We start from the raw sequence: 25,105 nt of genomic DNA on the forward strand, positions 1-25,105 counted from the left end.
TGCACTTATCCATTATTAAATTTCTATTATCATCCATTTGCCTGTATGAAACCTGGGATTTCATACATTCAAGTCTGCTGTGCCTCTGTATTTCCTTCAGAAGGATGACAAACCCGATGCTATAGTTTATTTCACATATGGCACTTGAACAGCCTGATGTAAGTCCTTTCCATGATCAATGATAGAGAGAAATCATTCTACCATGATTACTTCCAGCTCTGTTACGCGATATAATATTTTCTCAGTATTGGGAAAGGCATGTTGCACTTTTGTCCTCCTAATGGTCATGGTAATCCCTAATCCTGTATACAAAAGAACAGAACCCATACGACATATGCAAGTAAATATATTGATCCTCACCCTAGATATTTATCTCCTTTCTCTAGTCAATCTTCACTTTCCCCATCTTTAGAGATAACTATTTTTTTTCTTTCCTATTTGTTCTTTCAGATCCTTATATTTCATTGATCTCAGTCCATTTTTCCCTTCCTTGTGTAAAAATAACTTTTTTTTTTTTTCCTCTTACATATAGTCTGCCTCTTCATCAGTTTAGCTTCAGTGATACACGTCTGAAAAACTGATAACCACAGATGGATATGCTTTGGGTTCTGTGATAAGACACTCTCCCAGTCCTCATTTTAAAAGGGTCTTTCTTAACGAACTCTGTAGCTTACGGTTTTTATGCAGTGCTTTTCTTTCATTGTTGAAACAAATGCTTGTCAGTAAGGGGAATTTGCCACTGAAACCTTGATAATGTCCTTTATTCTGCAGTTCTCAACAGATTTGGAGTAATCCAGTTCTGCATTTGTTCAATTAATGCTACACTGTACTTCATGCTGGTCATCCAGCCATCTTAAGCTCTTCAGTGAAATAACAGGAGCTTAAATAATTTTCCATTGCTTTAGGATTTGACAACTTATAAAGACAGGATAAAAGCTTAATTCTTTCTGATCAGTTCAGTGAAAATTGTTTTCCTTTACATGATATCAATCCCATAATTTCTCTAGTTTTAAAAAATAATGTAAAATTATAGCTGTCATGGTTCATCCTTAAAGTCATGGCAGAAAACTAGAGGTGCACACACATTTGGCATAACAATGAAAATCACAACTAATGGATTTATTCCATTTATTCAAATAGATGAATGACTATACACTGGATGGCAGAGCTTTGTGAAATCTGGCTTTGCTAATGAATTCCTGTTTGTTGACTTGCAGGAATAAAGTGCATTTTGTATTGCAGAGGAGTCATTATGTGAGCATATAAGTGTATTTATTTATTTATTTTTAAAAGGAGGGGAGAACTTGTGGGCACATTCGGGCTTCAGGCACAGTTGTTGAAGTTCCACACAAGAAATCCAGTGTTTGGTGTCAGACACGCATTGTTCCAACAGCCTCCTGCAGGAACACCTGGACTTACACTATGAGGACTTGGACAAATTCTCCTGAACTCCATGGCTGCCCTTCTAGTGACCTTGACAAGTTCTGTGTCAGTTCCGCAATGAAATTAAGCAGCAATCTGCCACTTCCCTGGTGATCTATATCGCAGAACTGGTTATGACATCACTGTGCTTCCCAGTGACAAAGAGCTGTTCGGAACCACAGAGGCAGGCTTGGAGACCTGAGCTACACAGAGAGCACAGCACCATGTTCGAGTTTCAGGAAAATAATACATAAGCCAGAAAGGGGATTTGTGACTTTGTGTTACAAGTAAAGATATAGCAGGGCACTTTCTCCTTATAAGGTTGCTTCTATGTGTCATCGATTTTGCAGTTCATTATTAAAGTGTCTTACAAGAGAAATGGCAACCAGATTTGACGCTGGGAGACATATTAATGGCATAGTACCTTAGAAAAATGGGTACTCTGGTAGTTATTAATCAGACTGAGCTCCTGCATGAGCCTCCCCTTGCTCCCCTTTGCTTTGACAAAGAAGCAAATCCTCTGGCATCCTCCAACTCATTTTAACAGTTCCACAAGCACGGATTTCCCTTCTGCTCATGAAACAAACCACACTTTTTCAAAAACTGTCACACAGGTTCCCAAGCTGTACTTACTACCTCATGACTCTACAATAGCACAATACATTAAAAAGTAATAAAAGCTTGTTCTTCTCTTAAAAAAAAAATGCAGAAAGTTATATTTCTGTAGTCCACTGTGATTAGTTCTAATCTAGCTCTCCGGAGGAGGAGGACATGACATTTAAGACACCGAGCCCCTCTATTCCAAAAGGCTTATTCCTAATAGCATTGAGGGGAAAAAATGAATCTTTTGATCTTGTATTTTAATCTTAAATTTTAATTTGAACCATAAAATTTTAATAACTGTCCTCTATGTTTCAAAGAGAACAGCACTAAGTATTTCCTGCACACTGCATATTACACATGTAAAGCCAGATCCCTTTGTATTTGCAAGAACTGTGAGGACTGCTTATTAAATTAGTAATGACCAGCAGTCAATGGCTTTCAACCCTTGTGTGTGTTGTGTCTTAAGCCAAGTAAAATAAAAGCACTGCTGTCCATGTAGAGCTTTTATTTTCATAAACGTCATGACATTTTAAAATAATTATGCTTATTGACTTCATACGGAGTTTTGCAAAAATGCAGAATTTCCCTAATGATTGACTTCTCAGGTTCCGCAATGTTGAAATGTGAAGTAATTATTTGTGTCCTTCCAAGATCTAAAAAGCCAATAATGAATTTTACATGGTACAAAGAAACATATACCAGATGGTGTTATAATGCCACCATACAGCTGGTAAGCATGAAATTTTCTAATGTGAGCCCAAGAGGAGAGAAAGTTCCAGTAAAAGGTTGATGTAACAACCTAAACATTAATCACAGCATTTTGAGAAGTGACCAAGAGCTTTGGTTTTCAAGTTGAAAACACAATTTTTCTCTGAACAAAAAGGAGAAAAACCTGTACTCGAGCTTTCCTGGAAGAGCAACTCCGAAACTTGCATCAATTCTGAGCCAGCTCATTTGCTCAGTGTGTCTGTATGTCCTGCAACACGGCAGCGGGCAACCTGCAAGAAAACGCCTGTGGTCTTCAGCACCACTGGGAGCTTACCTCAGCTTGTACCCTGAGAGACAGCATCTTCCACTTTTTACACTTTCAGTGCTAGTAAATGTTATTCCTGCTGATAGAATAATTACACAGAATAGAAGCAGCCACTTACAAAGTTGAACTCCATTTCACAGTATCAGCTGTTTGCCTACAGTTCTTAGTTTAAAAGGCCAGTAAGGTTCCTAATGTTTGCAAAACGTACTGCTATGGGAAGGTTAAGGGGGAAAAAAAAAAAAAGGTATTTCCAAGGCAATAAAGGTTTCTTTCATTTACGATTCCCTTTAATGTGGTTGCTATTCATGAAGAAATTGCCTTACATTTTCCAGGCAATACAAAGGAAAAAAAAAGAAACTTGGTCAAATTATTCTACCCCTGCACATCATTTTAAAATCAAATTTGTCTGTGCACAAGGGCAGGACAGAGTAGAGCTGGCTCAGGCTTCAGTCAGAGGAGTACCAGCAAGTTAGTGAAGCTTCCTATCTGTATATGCCACTTCAAGTGTCTCTCCTACAGCAGCCCTGCAGCAGCACCATAGAACCGCCCTAAGCACTGGTGCCACCACTGCTCCTGTTCCAAGACTCTGGTGCCAGCTTTTACGCAGGCCAACGTGCATAAGGGTGTGGTTGCATCTTCTCGTCTCCCATTCCCTCACACCAGATCAAATTTTGTCTTTCTATTATCGTCTATATTACCGCATAAAACTGCTGGAATGATATTGCACAGAATATTTTTATAATAATTTAAATAATAAATTTAAATAATTTAATAATTTAAAGAATGATATTGCACAGAACGATATTGCACGGAGCTTGCCAATGAAGGGATCCTTTGACTACAAATACTTAAAAATTAAAAAAAAAAAAATTAAAAAAATAAACTTATGGTTTTTATGGTTCTGTAAATAAAGATCTCCATTTCTTGACGGATGACTTACCAGCTGTTCCTAAATATAACATGAAGGCATTGAGAGGCTTGTTCCTGAACACCTCTCATAGCTCTCCCTTAGGATGACTAGGCAGAAAACACCTACAATGGAAATTTGTAAGACATATTAAGACTACATTGTTTGAAAATTGAGCACTAAGTTGTTAGGACATGGAGAATATTGAAAATGGAGATCAGAATAATGGCAGGGTGGTTATTAAAAATGGATGGAATAACGCTAAGATTCTAAAGATGTTTATTACATGCCTGTATTGCATGTTATTTTTCAGTTTGACATTGTCATCCTTCAAGATGTTTCCACAACAGCCAAAACAGGCTCATCAGTTCACATACTGACAACATAATTAATTCTTCATTTCTGCTAGACAAGAATTTCATCAGTTAAAAAAGTTAGAGCTTTCAAAAATTGAGTGAAAATCCAAATCTAATATTCAACCCTTCCACCGGAGATAACCAAAAGGGTATCAACTACTTTAATAATTATTTTATTATCATACAAGAAAGTTCATGATAGCAAAATGACTTCATTCCTTTTTATCCATGCTTTGAGCATCCATGGGAGATGGCACTAGCAATATAAATCTAATTTAACTGTAAGAGGCAAAGGTAAAAATTTCCTTGTATTTCTCACAGGTTTCTCCCTTCAATTAAGATTAAGACCCATACAGCACTGAACCATTCCCAAGTCAGTGCTCAGAGACGCTGGCAATGCATCGTAGACAATAAGCACAAACTGCCTTCTCCAAAAGCCACTGATACATACCACCTTACACAGAGAAATATAAAGCAGCACAGACAGGCAGGTTTTGAGGTTTCTTTTTTTAAAGCCCAAATAGCACATGAACGTATACACAAAAACTGGAAGACAAACTGAGAATGACCTCCAAGGGAGAGAACAACTACTGATACAAGATTAATGGACAAAAGGGAAGTTTCCAGTTGCAAAATAGTAACTGAGAGTGACGGATACTTCGCTGAAGAGGGAAGTCATCCAAATTTCAAGCTCATCGCAAACCTCAGTTCTTGCCTGCCCGTGTTTAATTTCCTTCTGCCAAAATCTTAGATTGGTGCATGCTACCTTCTGTAGGATGGCATTTCTGTCAAAGCTGTCACTGATTTTCTACTTCCTCTAATTCTGCTTTAATTATGCTGCATTAAAACATGCAGGAGACACAAACAGAACAATCATGAATGAATTGACTTCATCAGTTCCAACTATCAGGAAAATAGGTTTCATTGTTAACTGACGGCAAACAGGAATTCTGCATTTCTGGAGTAAAACACTGCCTTTTTTTTTTTTTTTTTTCTTCCAAAGGCATTCACATGGAGAGCATTTTAATTTTCCACACTATAGCTATGTTGACCTTCCAGACCTTGCAAAGTAAAGTATTTATGATCCTGTGTTTTTTTTTTATGGTATTGTTTCAATGTTTTTGTAACATTTGTATTTCTTGCTGATGTTTTTGGCATTAAAAATCACTCAAGCTGTGCTGAAATATAATGATATTCACTGAACCATAGTATGGAAGGATAATTCAGTTCAGAGAGGTTATTCTAGCTCATCATGTACACAAAGGCTTGAAGGAAAATGCAGAGGATTCTCAGTTCTTGACATGTGCACTATTCAATCTCTCTTTAAAAAAAATAATGTGACAGAGAGAAGACTTCACTTACATATCAAAATATGCAGCTTTATGTCTGCAGAGCCAGCCAGGCAAAAAAGGTATCCAATATGCACATATAAAAATACCTTTTCTGGTCTTCCTAGACACGCACTGTCTTTTAAATTCAATTGATCATGGAAAACTCAAGTCTGCAAGAATTTTCTTTTTCTCTTTTTCTTTCTTTTTTTCCTGTAGCAGAGTCTGACACCCATTAATCCGCTGCATCTCATAATAGTATAAGCTAAGTCACAAAAGGTCATTGTGCCAGTTTTAATCTGGGCTAAACTGCCCTTTTTGTTTATCCCCATCTTGTCTCTTTTAATTCCTATCATCCTCTCTTTCTGTATATCATCTTTGCCTTCCTTTGCCTTCCTTCTTGCCTTCAGTGGCAGTGGTGCAAACTTACATGGAAGAGTTTTGTAGTCACGTCAGTCGTTTTGATGCTTGTGGTCAGTCTTCTATTTTGTAATGAGCTTCCAAACTTCAGCCACATATTCCTGACTGAGGTTGAACAATTTGCAAACTCCGTGTGGATCAACATGAGGACATTAAACACCCACCCAGGATTTTTCATTCAACCCCACTAGTAGTCTTTGAACATTACAGTGAAACCTTGCCTCTGATCCAACACGATATGGTGCAAATGGAGAGCACCAGACAAATAATCTCTTAACAGCTCATTTTCTTAAGAGCCAGCTCCTAACTTGCTTAATAATGCTTAGCATGGTGCTCATAATTGGGGTAGGTGAATATCAAAAATCCAAAATAGAACAGAAAACGCAGACTTAAATCTTGTCTACAGGGCCAGTCAAGTTCCTGAATCTCAGCACTACAAGTTAGAAACCCAGTTTCAGCTTCAATATCTGTGGCTTGAGCTGCTGAACTGTATATTGTTTTAATACAAGCTTTCCAGTCTTGGAAATAATAATCTCTGAAACAGGACTACGTGAATGCAAAATCTTTTTTGCCTTGGCATCATCTGATATACAGCCCGTTTGTAATTTGCAGTGGTTTGAGGTTCTAATTTGGCCCTTTATGGCAGTCTGTGTATTGATTGAACAGCTAGTTCACATCAGTCCCCTCTGCATTTCTGACCACCGCTGAAGCACACTCTGGCCAGTATAGAACATTCACCAAATCAGTGAAGTAATCCACAGAGACTGTAACACAAAATAAGGATTTCATATGAAATAGTGCCATGATGTAAAAGAAGAGAATATTATTAAAAATAAAAATAAAAACAGACAGTGAACCTTAAACATACGCAGGTCTGAAATTCTCTTCTTGCATTTAATGCAGGATGCTCTCAACAGAATGTCTATACAAGACAGGAGTTTCAGGGAAGAAACCTGCCCTGCCCCCTATGCATAGGGTGCCTAAAACTAACAAATTCAGGACCAATTAAGAAGTACTTTAAACTCCTGTATCATTCACTACACATTGTCACATGAATCTGTTGTTTCTGAAATATGAATTGATACGTAAGGATAGGCTTGGCCACCTCCTGACAATGGTATTGAGAGGTGCACAGTGTAATGACCCAGTGGGTGCAAGGAGTCAGGCAGAACTTTTGCATTGGTAAGTTGTTGAAAATGGACAGAGCCCCTAAATAGACCATTTTTTTAATGTTTTTGTGGGAGACATTTAATTAAGTTCTCATCACAAATTTAAAAGTGTCATGAACATGATCATCCTAATCTCTAGATTTCCAAATTCTTCAAGGAACGTTGACACATTTAAGAATAAGAATCCTTCACAGCGAGCCGAAGAAACATTGTATGCCTTATTTTTTTGGTGTTTTATCCTCACCTTTTTCTGATTCCAGTCAAGCATGATTCTCTCATATACTATGGTTCTGAAATATCAGAGAAAATTTTCATTTCACCTCATGAATTTTTTAGAGGTAAATTGTAATAATTAGTGAATTACATAAATTGTGCAAAAATAGCATTGCTCTTCAGCCACCACAGTCCTGGAGTGAGCTCACAGGAGTGAGCTGCCAGGAGCTTTAGGTTACTTTGAAACTTGACCTTTGAACTTACCTAGATTAAAAGCATTTTTGTTGTCGGTGGTGGTGTTTGTTTGTTTTTTTTGCAGAATATTCTGAAACCTTGGTACTGTAAGCACAATAACTCCAAAATTACTGACAGGAAATGCCCATTCTCATGATTCTCACAACTTCCCTACATACATGTAAAATATTTGGTCTATTTTTAATAGCTCCACTTCCTACATTCAAGATTTTTCATTTTCATTTAAAAAGTGAGTTTCTATAGCTTTGCTATGACAGAAGCTAGGAAACTGGACTGTGAATTCACACTTTCAAAAACAAATTAAGATAAATTGTTTCTTTATTAAATATCAAAGCTTTGAAGCAGACATGATTCACCATTTTTGAGTGTTCAGGTTTGATCACACTACAGATGGCCCTGTGGTAACTGGTTATTTTTCTATTATAACAAGGCAACCTTAGGAGGCAACCAGTTGTACCCTTCTTTATCCATGGGCTTGCATTTGTACCCAGTAATGCTGTTCAGAAATAACAAGCTAAGGAGGTGATGATGAATTTGCATCCAAGCCACATCTAGTTTGTACTTATTTCATTTTAAGATTCTATTTAAAATCTGAATGTTGGGTTTCCTCTATGCCTTCTGTAGATGCTCCTGGAAATCAAGATCTGTGTAGAAGGGACCGTCTTCTTTATATATTGTATATTAGTAGATGCAATCCTGTTTTTATCTAGCTGTAAATCAGCTACATCTGTTGTTTCAAATATACAAGAATGCTGAACGCTTACTATTAAATGTATTGTGCTTCTTTTGTGTCTTTTGTGTTGTTTTTGTTTGTTTGTTTGTTTTCTTCTATGCTCAAATAAACCACTGGAAGACTGGCTTAAGTGCTATTTTGTGTTCGAGTTTTTCAGTTGGGATTTGGCTAGATTATGATTTGCTGTAGAGCAGTGAAAAATGGTATTTATTATGTGGAGAAGTAAGATTGCTTTCCTTTATAAAGGGAATCTTTCCTTTATCTTCCCATTTGTTACAAGATTGCAAAGACAATATGAAGTTTGGCAGCATCAGCAAGTCCATCTCATTATTTTCGCTCTGAAAACTTGGGGCCTGCTTTAATATTTTTCCCCTAAGGCCCACTTTCACCATTACAACAGTAAAAATTAATCACTACTTGGCATTTTTACCAAAGGGATCTTTGGGGACTAGCGTTTTGCCAAAATGTCTACAGCTCCTATTTAAATCCTTCGGGGTGCTGAGTTTCTGATGGATGTTTAGTGTTCATTTTGATATTATGAATCTCACTTCTGTGTGAAGAATCACGTAGAGACCTGCAAGGTAAGGACCTGGTTATCACAGACCTCTACTCTTTGACTACCCGGAAAACTTGCAGTGTCTGTGAAGCTCCACAGAATTATCACACCTCAAATGAGCACTCTGTTATAAGTCTCCACATTCCTTTTGAGAATGAAATTGAGGCAGGAAACCTCTGCTGACTGTACCACAAGTGAACCACTCTAAGAAAATGTACACCTCACATACCTTCATTTTATAAATCATTTAGCTGCTTTGGAGTATTTTGCCCATCTGTGTCTCCTTTCTCTCACTCAACTACATCTGCTTTGTGTTTAGACTCAGAATTTGCATCTGTGTAATTATCACTGACCTCTCTGGGACCTGCTCGTGGGATGTTGGACTCTCATTCAGACAGCATGTGAACTGCTCATGGCATGGCTGCAGACCCCTGTGTAAACAAGCTTACCCTGCAGGCACATTCAGGTGCACAAATGCTCTAGAAACTAAGGTTTCGAAGTCTAAGGGGATGTGTGGGGATGCACCAGGGGAAGATAATTCATTTAGGAAGTCTGAGGGGGAACCTAAAAAAGAATCTAGCCAGGAGAGGTAGCTAGGAGTGGAACTGCCAAGTGCCTGGCAGCCACCTCAGCAGAATGATTGGAGCTGGAGCTACCCTCACCACTCGCTGTAGAGGTGCCACAGGTTGAAACCAGGCTGGGTTCAAAAATGAAGGAAGTTCATTTTTCAATTTTATTTTTCAAAACATCACTATACTGGGCAACTCTGAGATTGAGATTTATTATTTTTTTCTAATTAAGTAGTTAACTGACATAAGTCTAAAATCGATGGAAAAACACAGAAGTATTTTTAAGACCCTTCCAAAAGACAGCAGTTCTCTGGCTAAGATCTTATTTCCATCAGGTTTTCATAACCTCACAACATATTTGCTGCCAGTTTCTGTTTCCTTTATGTGAAAACCTGTCTGTGAAATAAAAATCACCATTGCCAAGAGGCAAAGTAAAGAAGCAGTCATACTGAAAGTTTTATGAGTAGTGTTTTAATTCAGAGTCAAAAAGGGATTAACAACCCTACACTTTATTAGGTTTAATCTAAATTCCTGCTCCTTGTATTTGTGTGCTGGCAGATATTTATACTATCTATTCAGCACTATGCTAACCATCAGGCTGACTATTCCCCGCAGCTCTGCTGACTCAAAATAATGACTTGTAGGGGAGCTCTAATGACAGAACAAGGGGCAATTATAGACACAGCACGCGCCTTGGAATAACTGTGTGATGTATTTTGTGCAGTTGATTGACCTCATGTTCAAGTTCATTTGTGTTCCGCTGCTGTAGATCTGGCCTATGCCTGAAGGTATATGGCTTGTTAATCTCAATATAAGAAGACAGAACAGATTAGATCACATCAGATTGTTCAGAAAAAAGCAAAACAGCTCCAGTGCTGGGGCGATAAATGATAGCAAGGAGATGAGGGTCTGCAAGCAAATATTCCTTTGCCTACAGACAGGACCACAAGAGGTGCTAAGAACAGATTATTCAGCCACTTTTAACATTGATCTTCATGTATAGAAAAGGAGTGTCACTTTTTTCTTAGATATTTGAAAAGACTGCTATCATGAATTCTGAACAGCCAGACAAAAAAACTTACAAAGGAAAAAAGTTCTTCTGAGAACTGGTCTATCTACCAAAAGCAAAACCTATCAGACTACCTCTCTCCATGTTCTCTCTGAAATAAAGCCCTGCTGTGATATAAGTCACTGCTCAAGTCAGAAGACCTTTTTCTGGTAACTTCTGATAACTTGTTTGTAATCCCAAAGCCAATATTTATTCCTAAAGAAGAGAGAAACTGTAGGTGGTTTCTCCCATCAATATTTATATTAATATTATCATCAAATCAACTACAGCCATCTACCGTTACTATGAAAGAAAAAAAGGAGACAATGATTAATGACAGTGCGCATTACCTTACAAAACACTGGGCACCAACTAAACTGAAGCACCTTTCCCAGAAATAAGGCTTTAATTCTCAACTGGTTCAAAACCTGTGCTCTTGTTCCTGGAGCCTGTTTAAAAGCAGTCCCACTCACCACTCACCTACCCATCTAAACTTATTGTTAATGTGGACATTCATTTTTAATATAAATCTAGGAAAAACTATACCAGCATATGTTACAAGAGTGTGTATAAGGAAGGACGCACACCTGGACTATGCAAATAGAAACGCACTTCTAAAATATTTATCCTTAAAGTATCCCCTGATATACATGCTTATGCAAATTTATGCCGAGTGCTGTTTTTTTATTGTTGGTGGGTTTTTTTAAAACACTTTACTGTCAATGTGAAAAATTCTTACAAGCTAGCATTTCGTACCTACTCACTTTGCAATGCCAGCATTACATGAAATGGTCTCCTCACAAACCAGAGCCTAGGACAAAGCAAAATCAAACCCTAAGAGAAAGAGCCAGGTCTTCAAAAACTCACATTCAGAAACACCAAATTATATGCACAACACAGATCAGGTATCTTTAGATACAGGTGACACTTGACTATTTAGCAATCTCTGCACATTGTCCCAGACAGCAGAGCACCCAAATGGTTGTGCATATTCCCAGACACAGAACTTGTATCCAAATATGAACTAGCAATACACATGCTTAACTTACTCATGCCTTCAGGGAACACACAGAAATCAACTTACCCTTGGCCAAACTAAATGCCACTTGCAAACTTATTTTTCCAGAAAAATTCATCACTTTGACTGAAACATAGTTTTAAACTTTTACCTCTAAAAATATAGTCAAAAAAAAAAACTGCCACCACCAAAGAAAAAAATCAAACTGCTTTTGAATTCAGTGGAACCATCACAACAAGGATGTGCTCTCACAACCCAAACCTTTAAACAGAGAAGCAATACATCTAACCAGAAACAAGCTGAGCACAACAGTGAAACTAATTACTCATAACATAAAAGCAGACTACACCAACGGTATGAAAATGAGTATGACTTTCTGTTCTAATGCTCAGAAATGAGCTTTTGACTTGGCACTTAGAAGTGATCAAGGGAACAGAACAGTTGCCTTACCAGGAGGGACTAAAAAGGCTAGGACTTGGAAAAAAGTAAGCTGAAACTCTTCTCTGAGGGAGACTGCAGCTTACAAAATTCATGAATGCAGAAGCCTGCTTCCTCAAATCCCAAAATACAAGACCTAGGGACAGTCAATAAAGGTAGGAAGGGTGAAGAACTGATCACTGATAGGAAGACAAAGATATCTCTCTCAGAGTTTTAACTTACAGGACAGATTTTTGCATTAACTGAAACATTAGAAGAAGTGTGAGATACTTGGCTTTGTTCTTTGTATCTACTTTTATTATAGGTATTCCAATGGATTTTGCTCTGCTACTTGGAATTGTGTTTATGACTGATGAAAAACACTTGCAAGCCAAGTCTTCAATATTTATTTTAACAGCAGGTAATAGCCTCCTTTGAATTTTCCCCCAAATTTACACCAACTGTTCAAGATGAATATTTAACGATTAAAGGATCAGTGCTGCAGAACTGAATCAGCAATCTGGAAAAGAATGTTAGACACAGGAGTTACTGATCAGCATCATTCTAAAACCTGTGATATTAAGTATTTTTATTAGCTGACATGACATTTTACAAATCAAAAGAACTAGAAATTATGTATTACTGTTAGATAAGCTAATGAAAATAAACAGTCCTGCTAATTCAAATCAAATTCAAATCAATGACTTCAACACGAGAAGTTACAGCTTCCATTTAAGGATACAACTCAGACCAAGGCTTTATCATTGCAAATTTACTACAAATAAACTACTTTAAAATAAAACTGAGATTATACACACAAAAAGTCCCACAAATAAGGGAAATAATGACAAGTTGAAGATGTTCTGTGCCTGAAATCAGGCCTTGCTATAGCAATGCACAGCTAAGAGTCTGGAGTCTTACTGCAAAACTTTCATTGATCTATGGGAACAGAATCAATCCATAAATCATTCGATAAGTCCTCTGCGCAAGAGGGGCAATAAATGCAACCTATTATTAATTACTGAAGAACATTACCATCGACTATGATCCATTTTTTATCTGATAAATTCTTATTGTATTTTTTTAATGGCAAGATTCATTTATTGACTTGTATAGTATCACTTACACAGATAAACTGTACAAATACTGCAGTGTAAGACTAGCTTTCTTTCCACCCCTATCAGAGAATGTCAGTGACGCAATTTCTCTTATTGTAAAGGTCAATATCTGATTACAATCTGAGTCTGCAACAAATAATTTAATGCGACATATCCTAAAGACATAAAATCTTCACTGCCTCTGCTGGGCTGCTTTTTTTTCCTTTATCTGACACACTGCAATGTGTTAGCCAAAATGACCTTTCTTCCCATTAATGAGGACAAGATCTCAAGATGTCTGACTTACTTAGCATGAGATCACATCAACAATGGCTGAAGATTAATGTGTAGCAATGTCTCCTGCACTTTGCTAAAGACATCTGACTTGGGTCAATTTTATTCTTTTACTTACAAGACCAATGAGGTTCTTCTTAGGAACTCTTCCTTGAAAATTCAGAGACAGAATAAAAAATAGCGTCCAAAATCATCTACTAAACTTGCATTTTAGAAACATACATACCATTGCATATGCCGGTTGCAACATGTATTTAGGTGTCTTTCATTCCTCCAGATGACCAAATCTCTGCTTTTTCCATCTACTTCCCAAAAAATAATGTTAGGATGCAGTAGTGTCAATTCTGTACTTAAATATCAATGTCTATTTCAAAAAGGTAAGAAACATAATGAACTTTTATTGTTATTTTTATATATATTTACTCCACTAAATGCTTATCAACACCTGTTTATACCCATCAATATACCCAATGAAAAGGAACAAACTGTACAAAGAGGCTCACAAATGGAAAACGTCGTACCAAAATGACCTCAGGAGTTACTACACTCAAGATACAAAGGCAAAATAAGAAACACTATAACCATACTGTTGAAATACAGCACTGCATGGGCTCCACTGGGAGCTTCTGTGAAGCTGAACCTTGGGAGAACTTTTTCCCCAACAGGTGAACAATTTATTCAAATGATATTTCAAAATATATTCATTTGTCAAGAATGAGTGGACTGAAGCACTTTACACCAGCCCAGAATGGAAACTCCAGTTGCTTCTGCTGTTGTCTGTTGCAATGAAAGACTGAAATGTCCGATTTGATGGCAAAACATAAAACAGGTTAGAGGAAGACATTTAATCGCAGAAGGATGACACTTGAGTCAGAAAGACGTGAAGAGGTTGAAGATGCCTGCATTGGTACAGGTTGCCCAGAGAATCTGTGGATGTCCCCTCCCTGAGGGTGCTCAAGACACGTCCCACCTCTGCTGCACCTTGCCATCCCCACAGACCGACAGCGCCAGGGTTGAAGACAGAGGGGGGTGGACACTAACACACTGGCATCACTGCCAGCGGAGACACTAAAATGTCCCTTTCCTTCTTGGCAGCTCCATGTCCCAAAGGAAATGCAAAACACAACTATAATTTTTCCCCACCTCTGCTCAGTTTTTTCTCTAACAGCTTGGACAAGATTACAGTAAGATGACTTTTCTGAGACCAGAGAAAATGAATTTGTTCACTGATCATTTAGTGCATGTAATTAGTCACAACTTTTGTAAGGGGGGTGGAGGGAGACAGAGAAGAAAGATAGAGAAAGCAGATTGAAGAAACAAACCGTAACACTCCCCATGAAGTCCTTGGAACAGTCAGAACATTTTCAATCTTATAATTGCCTATGTGAATATCCAGTTTTTATTTCCACTGGCTTAACAACTTTAATTTAAATAGGAAATAGTTGAATATATAATAATTGTTTGTTCATTTTACATGCACTATAGTTCATTAAAATAAAATACCTACTTGGCTGGATATCCAGTACTTAACAGTGATTTTATAGCACATGTAGATGTTGATAAATTAAGTTGACACAAACTGACCGAGCAAACATTCCAAAATCAAATAGGATTTTAGCTTCTTTAATTAGAGAGAAAGTAGAAAGTAAAAGTTAAACTAAACTAAACTAAAACATTATATGTGCAAATGTTGCTTAAATAGATAAAAATAATCCAGACAGTATTTTCAGACACTTAACTCAGGCAGCTAGCTCCTCCAAGATTTGGAAATCTAACCCTTTTTAGTACAACTAGCAGGTCTAATAAGTTATTTTCAGTTCCTTCAGCAAATGAAACCTTGTACTAAATGGTGAGGGGGCAATACTGAAACTCTTTCAATTAAGAATGCAAAACACCAGCTAAGTTAAATAAACGGAAGTAAACACACTACCAGTATCAGTGTGGCCAGAATGTACTTGAACACAGATTTAAATGAGAATAGCTTGAAACTGGAGGAGGAGAACATACCTGAAAGTCTTCATTTTGAGAGCCAGGCTAAGCTCCTTCACAGAAGCAGGTAACTGCAAGCAGGGTCTCCAGCCAGCCAGAAGCAGGACCCAAAGAATGGCAAGAATGGCTGCGCAGAAAAGGAAAAAAAAAAAAAAAAAAAAAAAAAAAGATGGCAACAGCTTAAAGGGTCCTGAAACAAAAAAGGCAGCTTTGCACCCTGCTATGTCAGGGCAGCATCTTTTTGCCTTCCTTGGTGAAAAAGCAAGATTTCAGAGAGATGGGATTCAATAGCCTATTTCTTCTAAAAGAAGTGAGCTACAGAAACCCAAACTGAACATTTCCTCTGATCAAAAATCAATGACAATATTTAAACAGAAAAGTTTATAGAGTGTGTAAATTACAATGCCTTATATTCAGGAGGCAGATTATTATCCCTTGCAATCTACCACTGTGTAGAGGCCAACAAATTTTAAATCTTTCTCATGCCTCTGAAGGGCAACTGAATTCCTTTCCTCTCCCACAAGCCATCTTTGGTACCTGGTCCTTTTCCCTTTAGATAGGGTTTTCATGCTCCCTGAGGAAGAAGGGATGGCTCCATGTAACATACTTGCCTACACCTGCTCCTTTTCCGCAAAGCTGTGTACAGCATCCCATAGAGCAGCAATGTAAAAACCAGCTCCTGCCTGTGCTATAGCAACTCATCACGGTCTGCAACACCATACATGGAGAAAAACCTACAGGAACGCAAATGCTGCCACAAATTAGGTATATCCTTGAGGTGCTGAAGTGTCCCAAAGGAGATTCTTACGAAAGGTTTAGGCCTCATTCAGGTAGCCGGAGTCCCCTTTACCACCCTAACCATTGAGGGCTACGACCTCGTTTTTGCACATGGCAGAGACGCTTGTACTTAACTGTTTAAAAGATTTCCTTCCAGACCATCTTCCTTTTCTGAAATGAAAGCCTTTGGCTTTTTGTTGCCCCCACTGTAAGGTATCCATGTTGATTGGTTTGATTTGTATGAGTAGATCAGACACCTGAATAATTAAAAAAGGATTTGCTCTCTGTAACGAGCAAAACAGTAGCTCAGCCTGGTCATGCTTTTACCATTAAAGAACAAAACAAACAAATAAAAAGAAAAAAAAAAAGAAAAAAAAAAAAGTAAAAAAAAAAAAAAAGTAGGTTATGGTCTTGTATAAACAAAACAGAAATACAAGCTCATATCAAAATGCATACCTAGAACTTCTTATGAAGGTATACAGTAACACTGTAGTTATACCGGTGGAAGATGATGTTTAAATTTCAGTTTAGATGCCAACAGAAGAGATCTGTGTACAAAGTCTGACAGTCTCAACATTTTAATTTTTTTTTCACATTATCATTACTTCACCATTGATCTGACAGACCACTGACATTCACTGTCATGGCTTACTAACCAGGATATGGGGAGGGCAGGGGGTTTGCAGTAGGTCTTGTCTTTTTCTCCCAGAGAAGAAGTGGCAGAGAAAGGCAGGTTTTCCTAACACTCAGGCTTCTGTAAAGCGATAGATTTGTTCAAATGTGGAGTGATGCATGGGTTCAGATCCCCTCAGGGAAATAATCATTACAGAGGTGGGATATACACTGACATCTGAAAATAACACGACGGTGGTGTCAGATGCAGCCCCTCTTTCTGAAATCCGCCCCTGGTGTGACTGTAAGAAAAAAAAAACATTCAGATCCTCAAAGACCTCTCTGCTGAGCTAAAGAAAATCTCCATTATCATTTGGCAGCAAGAGATTTGACATCCTCTCTGCATGCTCTTGCTGCTAGAAGGCATGAACATTAGACCTTCAAGCAAAACACACATATGTAGAAAACCAGTAGCAAAAAGAGCACCAAGAGAAGTTGATATCTTTTCACTAAAAATCCTGTGGCCAATTTTGATTTATCAATGGAAATTTGCATTTAAAAATTCAGGGGGAAACTCCAATCCTTTCTTAATTAAAGCATCCCTGTAGTTTCCCTGCAAGGTAGCCAACTTCATTTGTTGTTTCAAAGAATGACTGGATGAGCGCTAAAAGGCAGAAGGTATTATCAGGGCAGTGACCTCTCTGATGCTTTATAGATTCACAACAAAGCAGCTTTATTGATACGATTTTAAAGAGCTCTTTGAGGCACAAAATGCCATTGCTGTAGGAATAAATAGCAGACATCCCTTTGAGAACAACAGATGGCATCCAAGGTGACTCATCTCCCAAACAGGTAAGCACTCACTTTCACTTATTTGTAAATAGCCATCATTTATCCTGGTTTGTTCAGCAGGTCCCAGTGGTGTCACCTGCATCAATGACTGAAAGGAATGGATGGCAAAAATAAAATGTAGAAGTGCAAGTTTAACTTCTTTTGCCCCTCAGCAAATCTGAGCCCTGAAGCGCTACATAAAGAAACCTGTGAAAATAAAAAGTAATGGTTCTCTTGATAAAAATTATGTATTTCAGTAGATTCTGAATTCAGCATAGGGGAATAGCGATATCCTTTTTTCCTGCTGCAATTCTAGTAAAAAAGAACTTACCTCACTGAAACATCTGGGTAAAAGCAAGTTGTGTAACTAGCATGGATATCAAGAATGAGCATTAATAGCTTAGGCAGAGATGCACAGCTGCACTTTGCTTATTAAAATGCTTTATCATTCATTAAGGCCCACTGGCAGAATCAGAAGAGCTGGAAGAATTTCCAGGCTGTTCTTTGAAAATGTTTCACAACCAGCAGTAGAAGCAACTCAATTAAAGAGATAACATTTCTCATTCTACCACAAAACAAACAAGCAAACCAAAACACACAAGGACAGACCTCCCTGACAGACACGGCCCAAGCTCAGCTCATCAGACCACACTGCAGAACGTTTTGGTCTCTGGAAGAGAAGTATCTACACTGGCATTTTAGTCTGGTCAGCAGCACTCTTTGGAAGCAAATCCCTCCACTGTGCCCCTTAGCACACGTTGGTTCACACGACGCTTGGACTTGCAGCACTGCGATGGGGATTTGCCCTCAGAAGTGGCTGAAGAGAAGCTGCTCGCAGACAGCTTATCAAGCACACTCGGCTAGTAAGAGCCACGGGACCTCTTAGTCCACAGGACCAGAACAAAGGTACACTAACATAAGCTGTTCCCCACTCCTACCACATCCTTAGCACCAACTCTTCTGCTCTGCAGGTCTGCTCCTACTGCACCACGCTGCTGCTCACACACACGTCTCCAAAGGCAGGGGCTCAGGACTGAAGGATCCCACCTTAAGCTATTGACCTGCAGTAGCATTTTCCACAGAACTCAACATTTCTCCAAAGAACTCAACGACACTCCTCTTGCTCATCCTGGTTCAGACTCGGTGCAGTCCAGGTGCTTGGTCTGTATTTAGATTCTAGGATAGCTCTGTAACAACCTCTCCAAGGTCCAAAATGAGATGAATCAGTTCTCAGATATAAAGCACTGCCAGAATTTGCAATTGTTAAACCTGTAAGTCACCCCATTTTTGGAAAACAGTAGTACTATTGCATATTAGCAAAACACTTTTCTACCTGAGGAATCAACTCGCAACTGGGTTTCAATGCTTAGTTTTTCTCAGTTATCACATCTTGAGGCTTGACAATGCAGGACAAAACGTGAACTGGCATAAGGGTTCTCCTCCTAAAAGCCTTGAATAAGAATCACAGGTAGAAAGGCAGGGGAAAGGGTTGTGACTGTTCAGTTCAATTTTGCAAACCACAAAGACTCATCTGCCTCCAATTACAAACAATTTTGAACCTGTGCTCCCATTCCTACAACTCATAGAAGTTTAGGGTGAAGTTGCTGCAGTGGGATCACATACCTTTAATAACCTCAACCCATTAAAGCAAGCCTATTTATGCCAGGTTTTGCATTCAGGTTGCATCACTGGAAGGAACAAGAACAGAAACAGATTTGGTTTCTACTCCCATTAGAGACTCCTATGGAAAAGCTCTATCACAAATCTATCCCGTGGTCATGGGAAAACACACAGAGCACTAACCAAGGAGGGAAAAGCTACACCAGGCAGGCAGAATATATTGTGTTGTCTGTATGTGAGCATCACTAAAACACGTAACAGCAACAACAGACCCACAAACAGATACCTCCTTACCATGCTACACTGTTAGCATCCCATCGACCTCCCTTACCCTCGACTATACTTCAACTCAACAACTACAAGTGAAGCTGACTGTTTATTGCCCTGTTTCTAGTATACAAAAAGCCCGTTCCTAATTGATTTCTGAGGAAGTGCATCAGGAAAAAAAATCCCCTTTTAAAATGAAGAGAAGGCTTGGCAGCATTGAGCACTTGTTGTGAAGTAACACAAGATATCCTTCAAGAGCTGAGTATTGCCCTCAGACTAATGCCCAAACCAGCAGAAACAAGCATTTGAAAGAAGTGTCATCCAGCCAGCAGCACTGCCATGATGCTGCTAAATCATGCTCAAATTCAGGCCACTCTTTTCACTGCTTTTCATACAGTTTCTGAACAGTGGGGGAGTAGGAAAGCATCCACGAGCAACAGAAGGAATGACAGAAGAGATTTACTCTTCCTTAAATTGTTAAAGAGAGCTGAAAAATACCTATAGTTTACTGATATTAAGATGTATTTTGGCGATAGGTTTCCATACTGTGCATGATGCCTCCTTCCATCCTCCAAAAATGCTATTTATGAAATATTAGCATTCAAATTCATCTGTCAAAACGATTACTGATGTGGTATAGAAGGGCTACATTATCATCTGCTCTGCAGTTTGCCTCAGAGCAATCTTGATTCAGATATTTACATAACCAAAGATTATGACATCTTTTCCAGCCCTTTTGATGCGTCTGTCAGCAAGATGTCAGTGGAATCAGATTAATTCCAGCTAGATTTTTTCCTGATACCCAAGAATAGCTGTGAGGCATGAAGCAGTCATTTCAACAGGCAGCAGGTTTGTTTTCCAAAAAACAAAAACAAAACCAACCCTGACAAATCATTTGAAGCAGCAAACACACACAAGAGCGTCATGTGTTGTTTTATTACCCTGAAAGCCTGAGATGTGCCGGATGTGAAGTCAAGTCTGACTATTGACAGCAGAATCTTTAAGAGTTTGAAAGTATAAAAACATTCCCCATGTCCCCCCCAAACTCTGAAAAATTACACATGATAGAAGGACACAGAACTGGCCACCACCAAGGTGGATCTTTCCAAAGACTCCTTCCACGTACTGCTGAGTCTTGTCCAAGTTCATGGGTTACACAACTCAGCATCTCCACAAAGCTCCCCCGGCACCTTACATCCACTCGGCTTAATGCTCTCATTCCTCCCGAGGAAGAAGAACACAACAGAGCTTGACGCTAATGAAAACTGTCTTCCAGCTCTCCACAACCTATTCCGATGACAAAATGGGCGCAGACATTTGCACTTTGTCAACATTAAGGCTGCTTTATGCTATTACTAAAGAAACCATACTAGGTGGTAAAAGAAAAGAATATTCTCGTAAAGGTCAATATGCAAGGACAGAATAAACAGGTGTAAAATAATTCACTACTAGGACCTTACAGCATAAAACACAAACAGTATTTACAGAGAATAATGTCTGTGTATAGATTGATGCTGAAGGAGAGGAAGGGATTATTGAGCAGATGATACACAAGAGTCAAAAAGGACAGAGTAAATGACAGAATAGAAGAAGAAGAAAAGGCGTTAAAAAAAGGGGAATTGGGAACTTCAACATCAATAGAAGAAAAAAACAACCAACAGCAATGCAGCAGATGAACTAGCATGGTGCTAGATGCAAATCCCATACCAGGACTATAGGGGAGATCAAAAGCAGTGTCAGGGAACTTGTGGGAATTTCTTCAAGCCTTTCACTCACTTCCTCCTGCTGAAAGATGAGCAAAGCAGGTGCCCACTACTACCAATGGCTGGAAACAAAAGAGAAGTGGTGGAGAAAAATTTAGCTCACAAACATTCGCATAGTTGAGCCTTATAATCCCAAATCTTTTTTATTTCCCAGTTTCTTTTGCAAAACTGGAAATTCTTCCAAAAACATGCCCTGTTTGCCTAATGTTTTACATTGTCAGGAATAAGTTAATTAGTAGTGACATACAGTGATACAATTTATCCACTGAGAACTTATTTGTTTGTCCATTTACAAACATATCATGCTACAGATAAAGCTCTAAGTCTACCAAGGCTCTATTTAAATATCATCGCAAGCATTCCTGCCCTCAGAATACAGTAACTACTGTCATTACCAATCACTTGTTGGCTCAACTGTCAGGTTTAAATCCTCCTCCATAATTTTAAAGCTTTTTTCTCCAGTGTACCAGCACCTGACATTATATCATGTGTACAGATGAAAGACAAAAGGTATCTGACTGATATTAAATGATGTCACTCAGCTAGGGCTGGGAGGATGCCAACTGGTCAAATTCTTCCAAATCTTTGAACAGATGCTGTGGATATTCCAGTTATTATTTCAATTTCACACCCTTCCTATCTAGGCTGACAGCTGGTTTTGACAGTCTGCTCTCTTCTTCTCAGCTCTCACGTCAACCTCAGACACCTAATAACTGGGTTAGAGCTTAAACAATAGTGATTAGACCAGGTGGAGGAGGAAGCATGGTGGCAATAAAAATTAAGATGCTTCAGTAAACCTTCAAGCTCTGGCCACTTCAGCTGAAAGCAGCTTTACCAGAACTCAACCTGCAAGACAAAATCATTCAAAGGAGAAAAACAGGAATTTTACAAAGGCATTGGTGTATCTTGTTGTTTTTCTTTAATGATACTAGACTAATTTCTGTGAAAGAGCATCACTGACCAGTCTTCAAGTCTCAGGATTTAGATAGGTCAACCATGGGCTAACGGGTCAGGTGCACAACCTTCTTGTTGGCAGCTCTCATTATGAAAATATCCTACATCCTCCAAGTAATTTGATGAAATTTAGTGCTTGTTAAAACAGCAAAGCCCCTTGCTTCTCAAATCACTTTAACACAGCATCAAATAAATAATCCGAAGAAAGAACTGAGGATCAGACCCCATCACATTTAAGCATGTCAAGTAGTACTGTATGCTGTCAACACAAGAATCCACGCCGATGCAGAGTGTGCTCTCTTCCACAGTAAGGAGAGCTGTATTAACTGCAATGCATTTCTGCCATCTGTTAAATAATTCATTCAAACAAGAACTGCAGATGTATTATTTTACGGAAATGTTGGCTGTATATTTAAAAGGTAACCTCTACAATCCTCACATTCGTAATTAGGTTTGTGGGTAGACTGAAGAATAGAATTCCATTTGCAGAGAAGCTCAACAGATGGTATTGTGTATTAAAGTAGAAGCATGTGAAAACTATTTGAACAAATGGCAGATGTGTCTGTCAGCCTTCCCCTGTGCCATTAAAATAAAGATTGGCATTTAGGCCTGTTTTCAGACTACGAAACATACACAAAAATCCTCTGAAGCTTATGTTGGCTAAGGACCTTTGCAGGCCTACAGATAACCAGTAAGGAGAATAATAATAATAAAAAAAAAAGTAGCATGGGATTTGCATGGCATCCAGGTTTGTCTCCTTATCCAGTCTCACCTTCAGATTCTTTCCAAAGGTCCCCCTAAGCATACAGAAGAGATGGCACCTGGGTGGATTTCAGACAACAGCACGTGGCTGGCTGGCTACTAAGGCAATCTTTTGTGGGTTTTCCCCCTTGTAAATGCTGAACATACTGCCAAGCCCATCAAGAATTTGCTTCAAGTACCAGTGCCTGCTATCTAGGTCAGTCTACAAGTGCTTTGGTTTAATACAAATCATGTGAAGGATGCCAAAGAGAAATTGTGCAGTACAGAAAAGGCTCACAAGAGCTCAAGATTCAAGGCTTGTAAGAGCTCAAGGGTCTGCATTCTACCACTTAACATTTTCCTACATACTACTTACTGGTGATGCAGCCTTTCTATTTATATATATTATTTTTTCACGGGAAAAGTAATGAACTGCTCTGTGCCATTGTCTGTGTAACTGGGAACCACTGCAAGAAGTTAGTAACTAAATACATATAGTTACTATTCATAAACTTTCCACCAGGTGCCAATACCTGCTATTACTGAAATGAAATGGGAGTTTTGCCATTAGTATAGCCAAGTTGGGAGAGTATTTGCTGAGCGAGCAAGAAGAAAAAATTGTTCAGTTACTAGAGAAAATACTGCTTAAGAAATACACATAATAAAAAGAATAATCAGTTTTACTTTGAAGAGCTTAGTTCATTTTATTTTTAGGAATACCTTTGAAAGAGTCAAATCCTCTCTAAGAAGCAATTGCCCAAGGCAATAAAACATCAATATTTTGATGATAAAAAATCCATAGTTTTACATTTAGCTGTTATGGAAGTTAATTCTTAACTAAGGCTTATCTTAGGCTTTCGTTTACCCAGAACACAAGAACTATCTTCCCTGGGGAAGAAGAGAGAGCCTGCTAGCTACTTCTGATTAGCAAGGAATCAAAGCTCGGCTCAGGCGTTAATGCCTCGGGATCCGCCTGGTCCCAGCTCTGGCTGCCCTGCAATCCAGCGCCGAGTCTATAGCATCACCGACTTCCTTACTGGGAGGTAACTCTCTACAAGTCTCTTTCATTCTGATGCTTTCTGTTACTATGACATATCTTGCCTAGATGTAAAATTAGAAGGTACCCTCAGAGCCAGCATTTGTGAACAATGTTTTCTCATTGTGTGCACTGGCTTTGAACAATAGGGATGTGTATTTGTCCAAACTCAGTGCCAAAGGCAAGAGCCTGGCTGCCTCTTGGAGAGCTGGATATACTGCCACCACACGGTGCTTAAACCCAGGTAATCCCATTACACGCATCGGGAGCTGTAAGAGCATCCTGAGCAGTCCTGTTCTTTCAGAGCTCTGCAGTCTGTGGGAAGATAGACAGCCAGTGACAGTGTCTTCAGGCACACAGAGAAACTCCTTCTCTGTGCCACAGAAAAGCACACGCAGACCCCACTCCACTCCCTTGGGCATAATGCAGCATTGTGTGAAAAATAACTCTACCTCTTCACCCCCAGAGCTGGTGCAGTCTGGAGGTATATAGGTATAATGATCCCTGCTTGTGCAAGACACTGCAAAGGAATTCTCTCTTTTTGAGTAAATCCCTTTATCAACAAGAGCTCAGATGGATTCCCCAACTTCCTGAGCTGGCTTTATGCAGACAGTCCGTCTAATAACCGATACTGTGCTGTGTTGTGCATCTTCTGAACTTTTGGCAGACAGTTGCCGCAAACTTCTCATTTATTTCACTGCATCTTCCCATTTTCCTGCAATCATACTTATTGGAGGTGAAATATGGAATAACCACTTTCTTCTTTCAGAGCTTTTTCTCTTCAGTTTTCCATAAAACACTTATTTTCTACTTTCAATTCCAACTAGTTCAGGGAAGAGAGTTGAATTCTGTAGATAACTGGGCTCTTGCTCTAAAGACCTAATTCTTTCCCTGCAGGTAGCAAAGAAAAAGGATGCACAGGTGTGCCATTAAGATAGATCACAACATTAAGATAAGTCTTTATCTAAAAATGGAGGATAGAGAGCTTGCAAATTTGCCTGTAATTCTTACACTCTGTCACTGAGAGCAAGCTGTCTGTTGGGCTTATATCTCTTTTAACTTTGTCATGAAGCAAAT

General features: G+C 38.7%; 1 long non-coding RNA gene across 2 annotated transcripts in view; it reads right to left on the bottom strand.

Annotated features, from left to right (window-relative positions):
- Nucleotides 1–25,105, bottom strand: part of LOC311444315 — a 433,519-nt gene that overhangs the window by 356,975 nt on the left and 51,439 nt on the right. The window contains exons 2-4 of one of the 2 annotated variants that reach the window (XR_014697809.1): nt 15,446–15,554; nt 13,665–13,740; nt 12,344–12,567 (exon numbers count right to left, since the gene is read on the bottom strand). This is a non-coding gene — a long non-coding RNA (uncharacterized lncRNA). Of the gene's footprint in view, nt 1–12,343; nt 12,568–13,664; nt 13,741–15,445; nt 15,555–25,105 lie in introns of those variants that run through there. The other variant, XR_014697807.1, reaches the window with a different exon arrangement.

Source organism: Aythya ferina, assembly GCF_964211825.1.
Source record: "Aythya ferina genome assembly, chromosome: 14".
NCBI classification, from domain to species: Eukaryota; Metazoa; Chordata; class Aves; order Anseriformes; family Anatidae; genus Aythya; species Aythya ferina.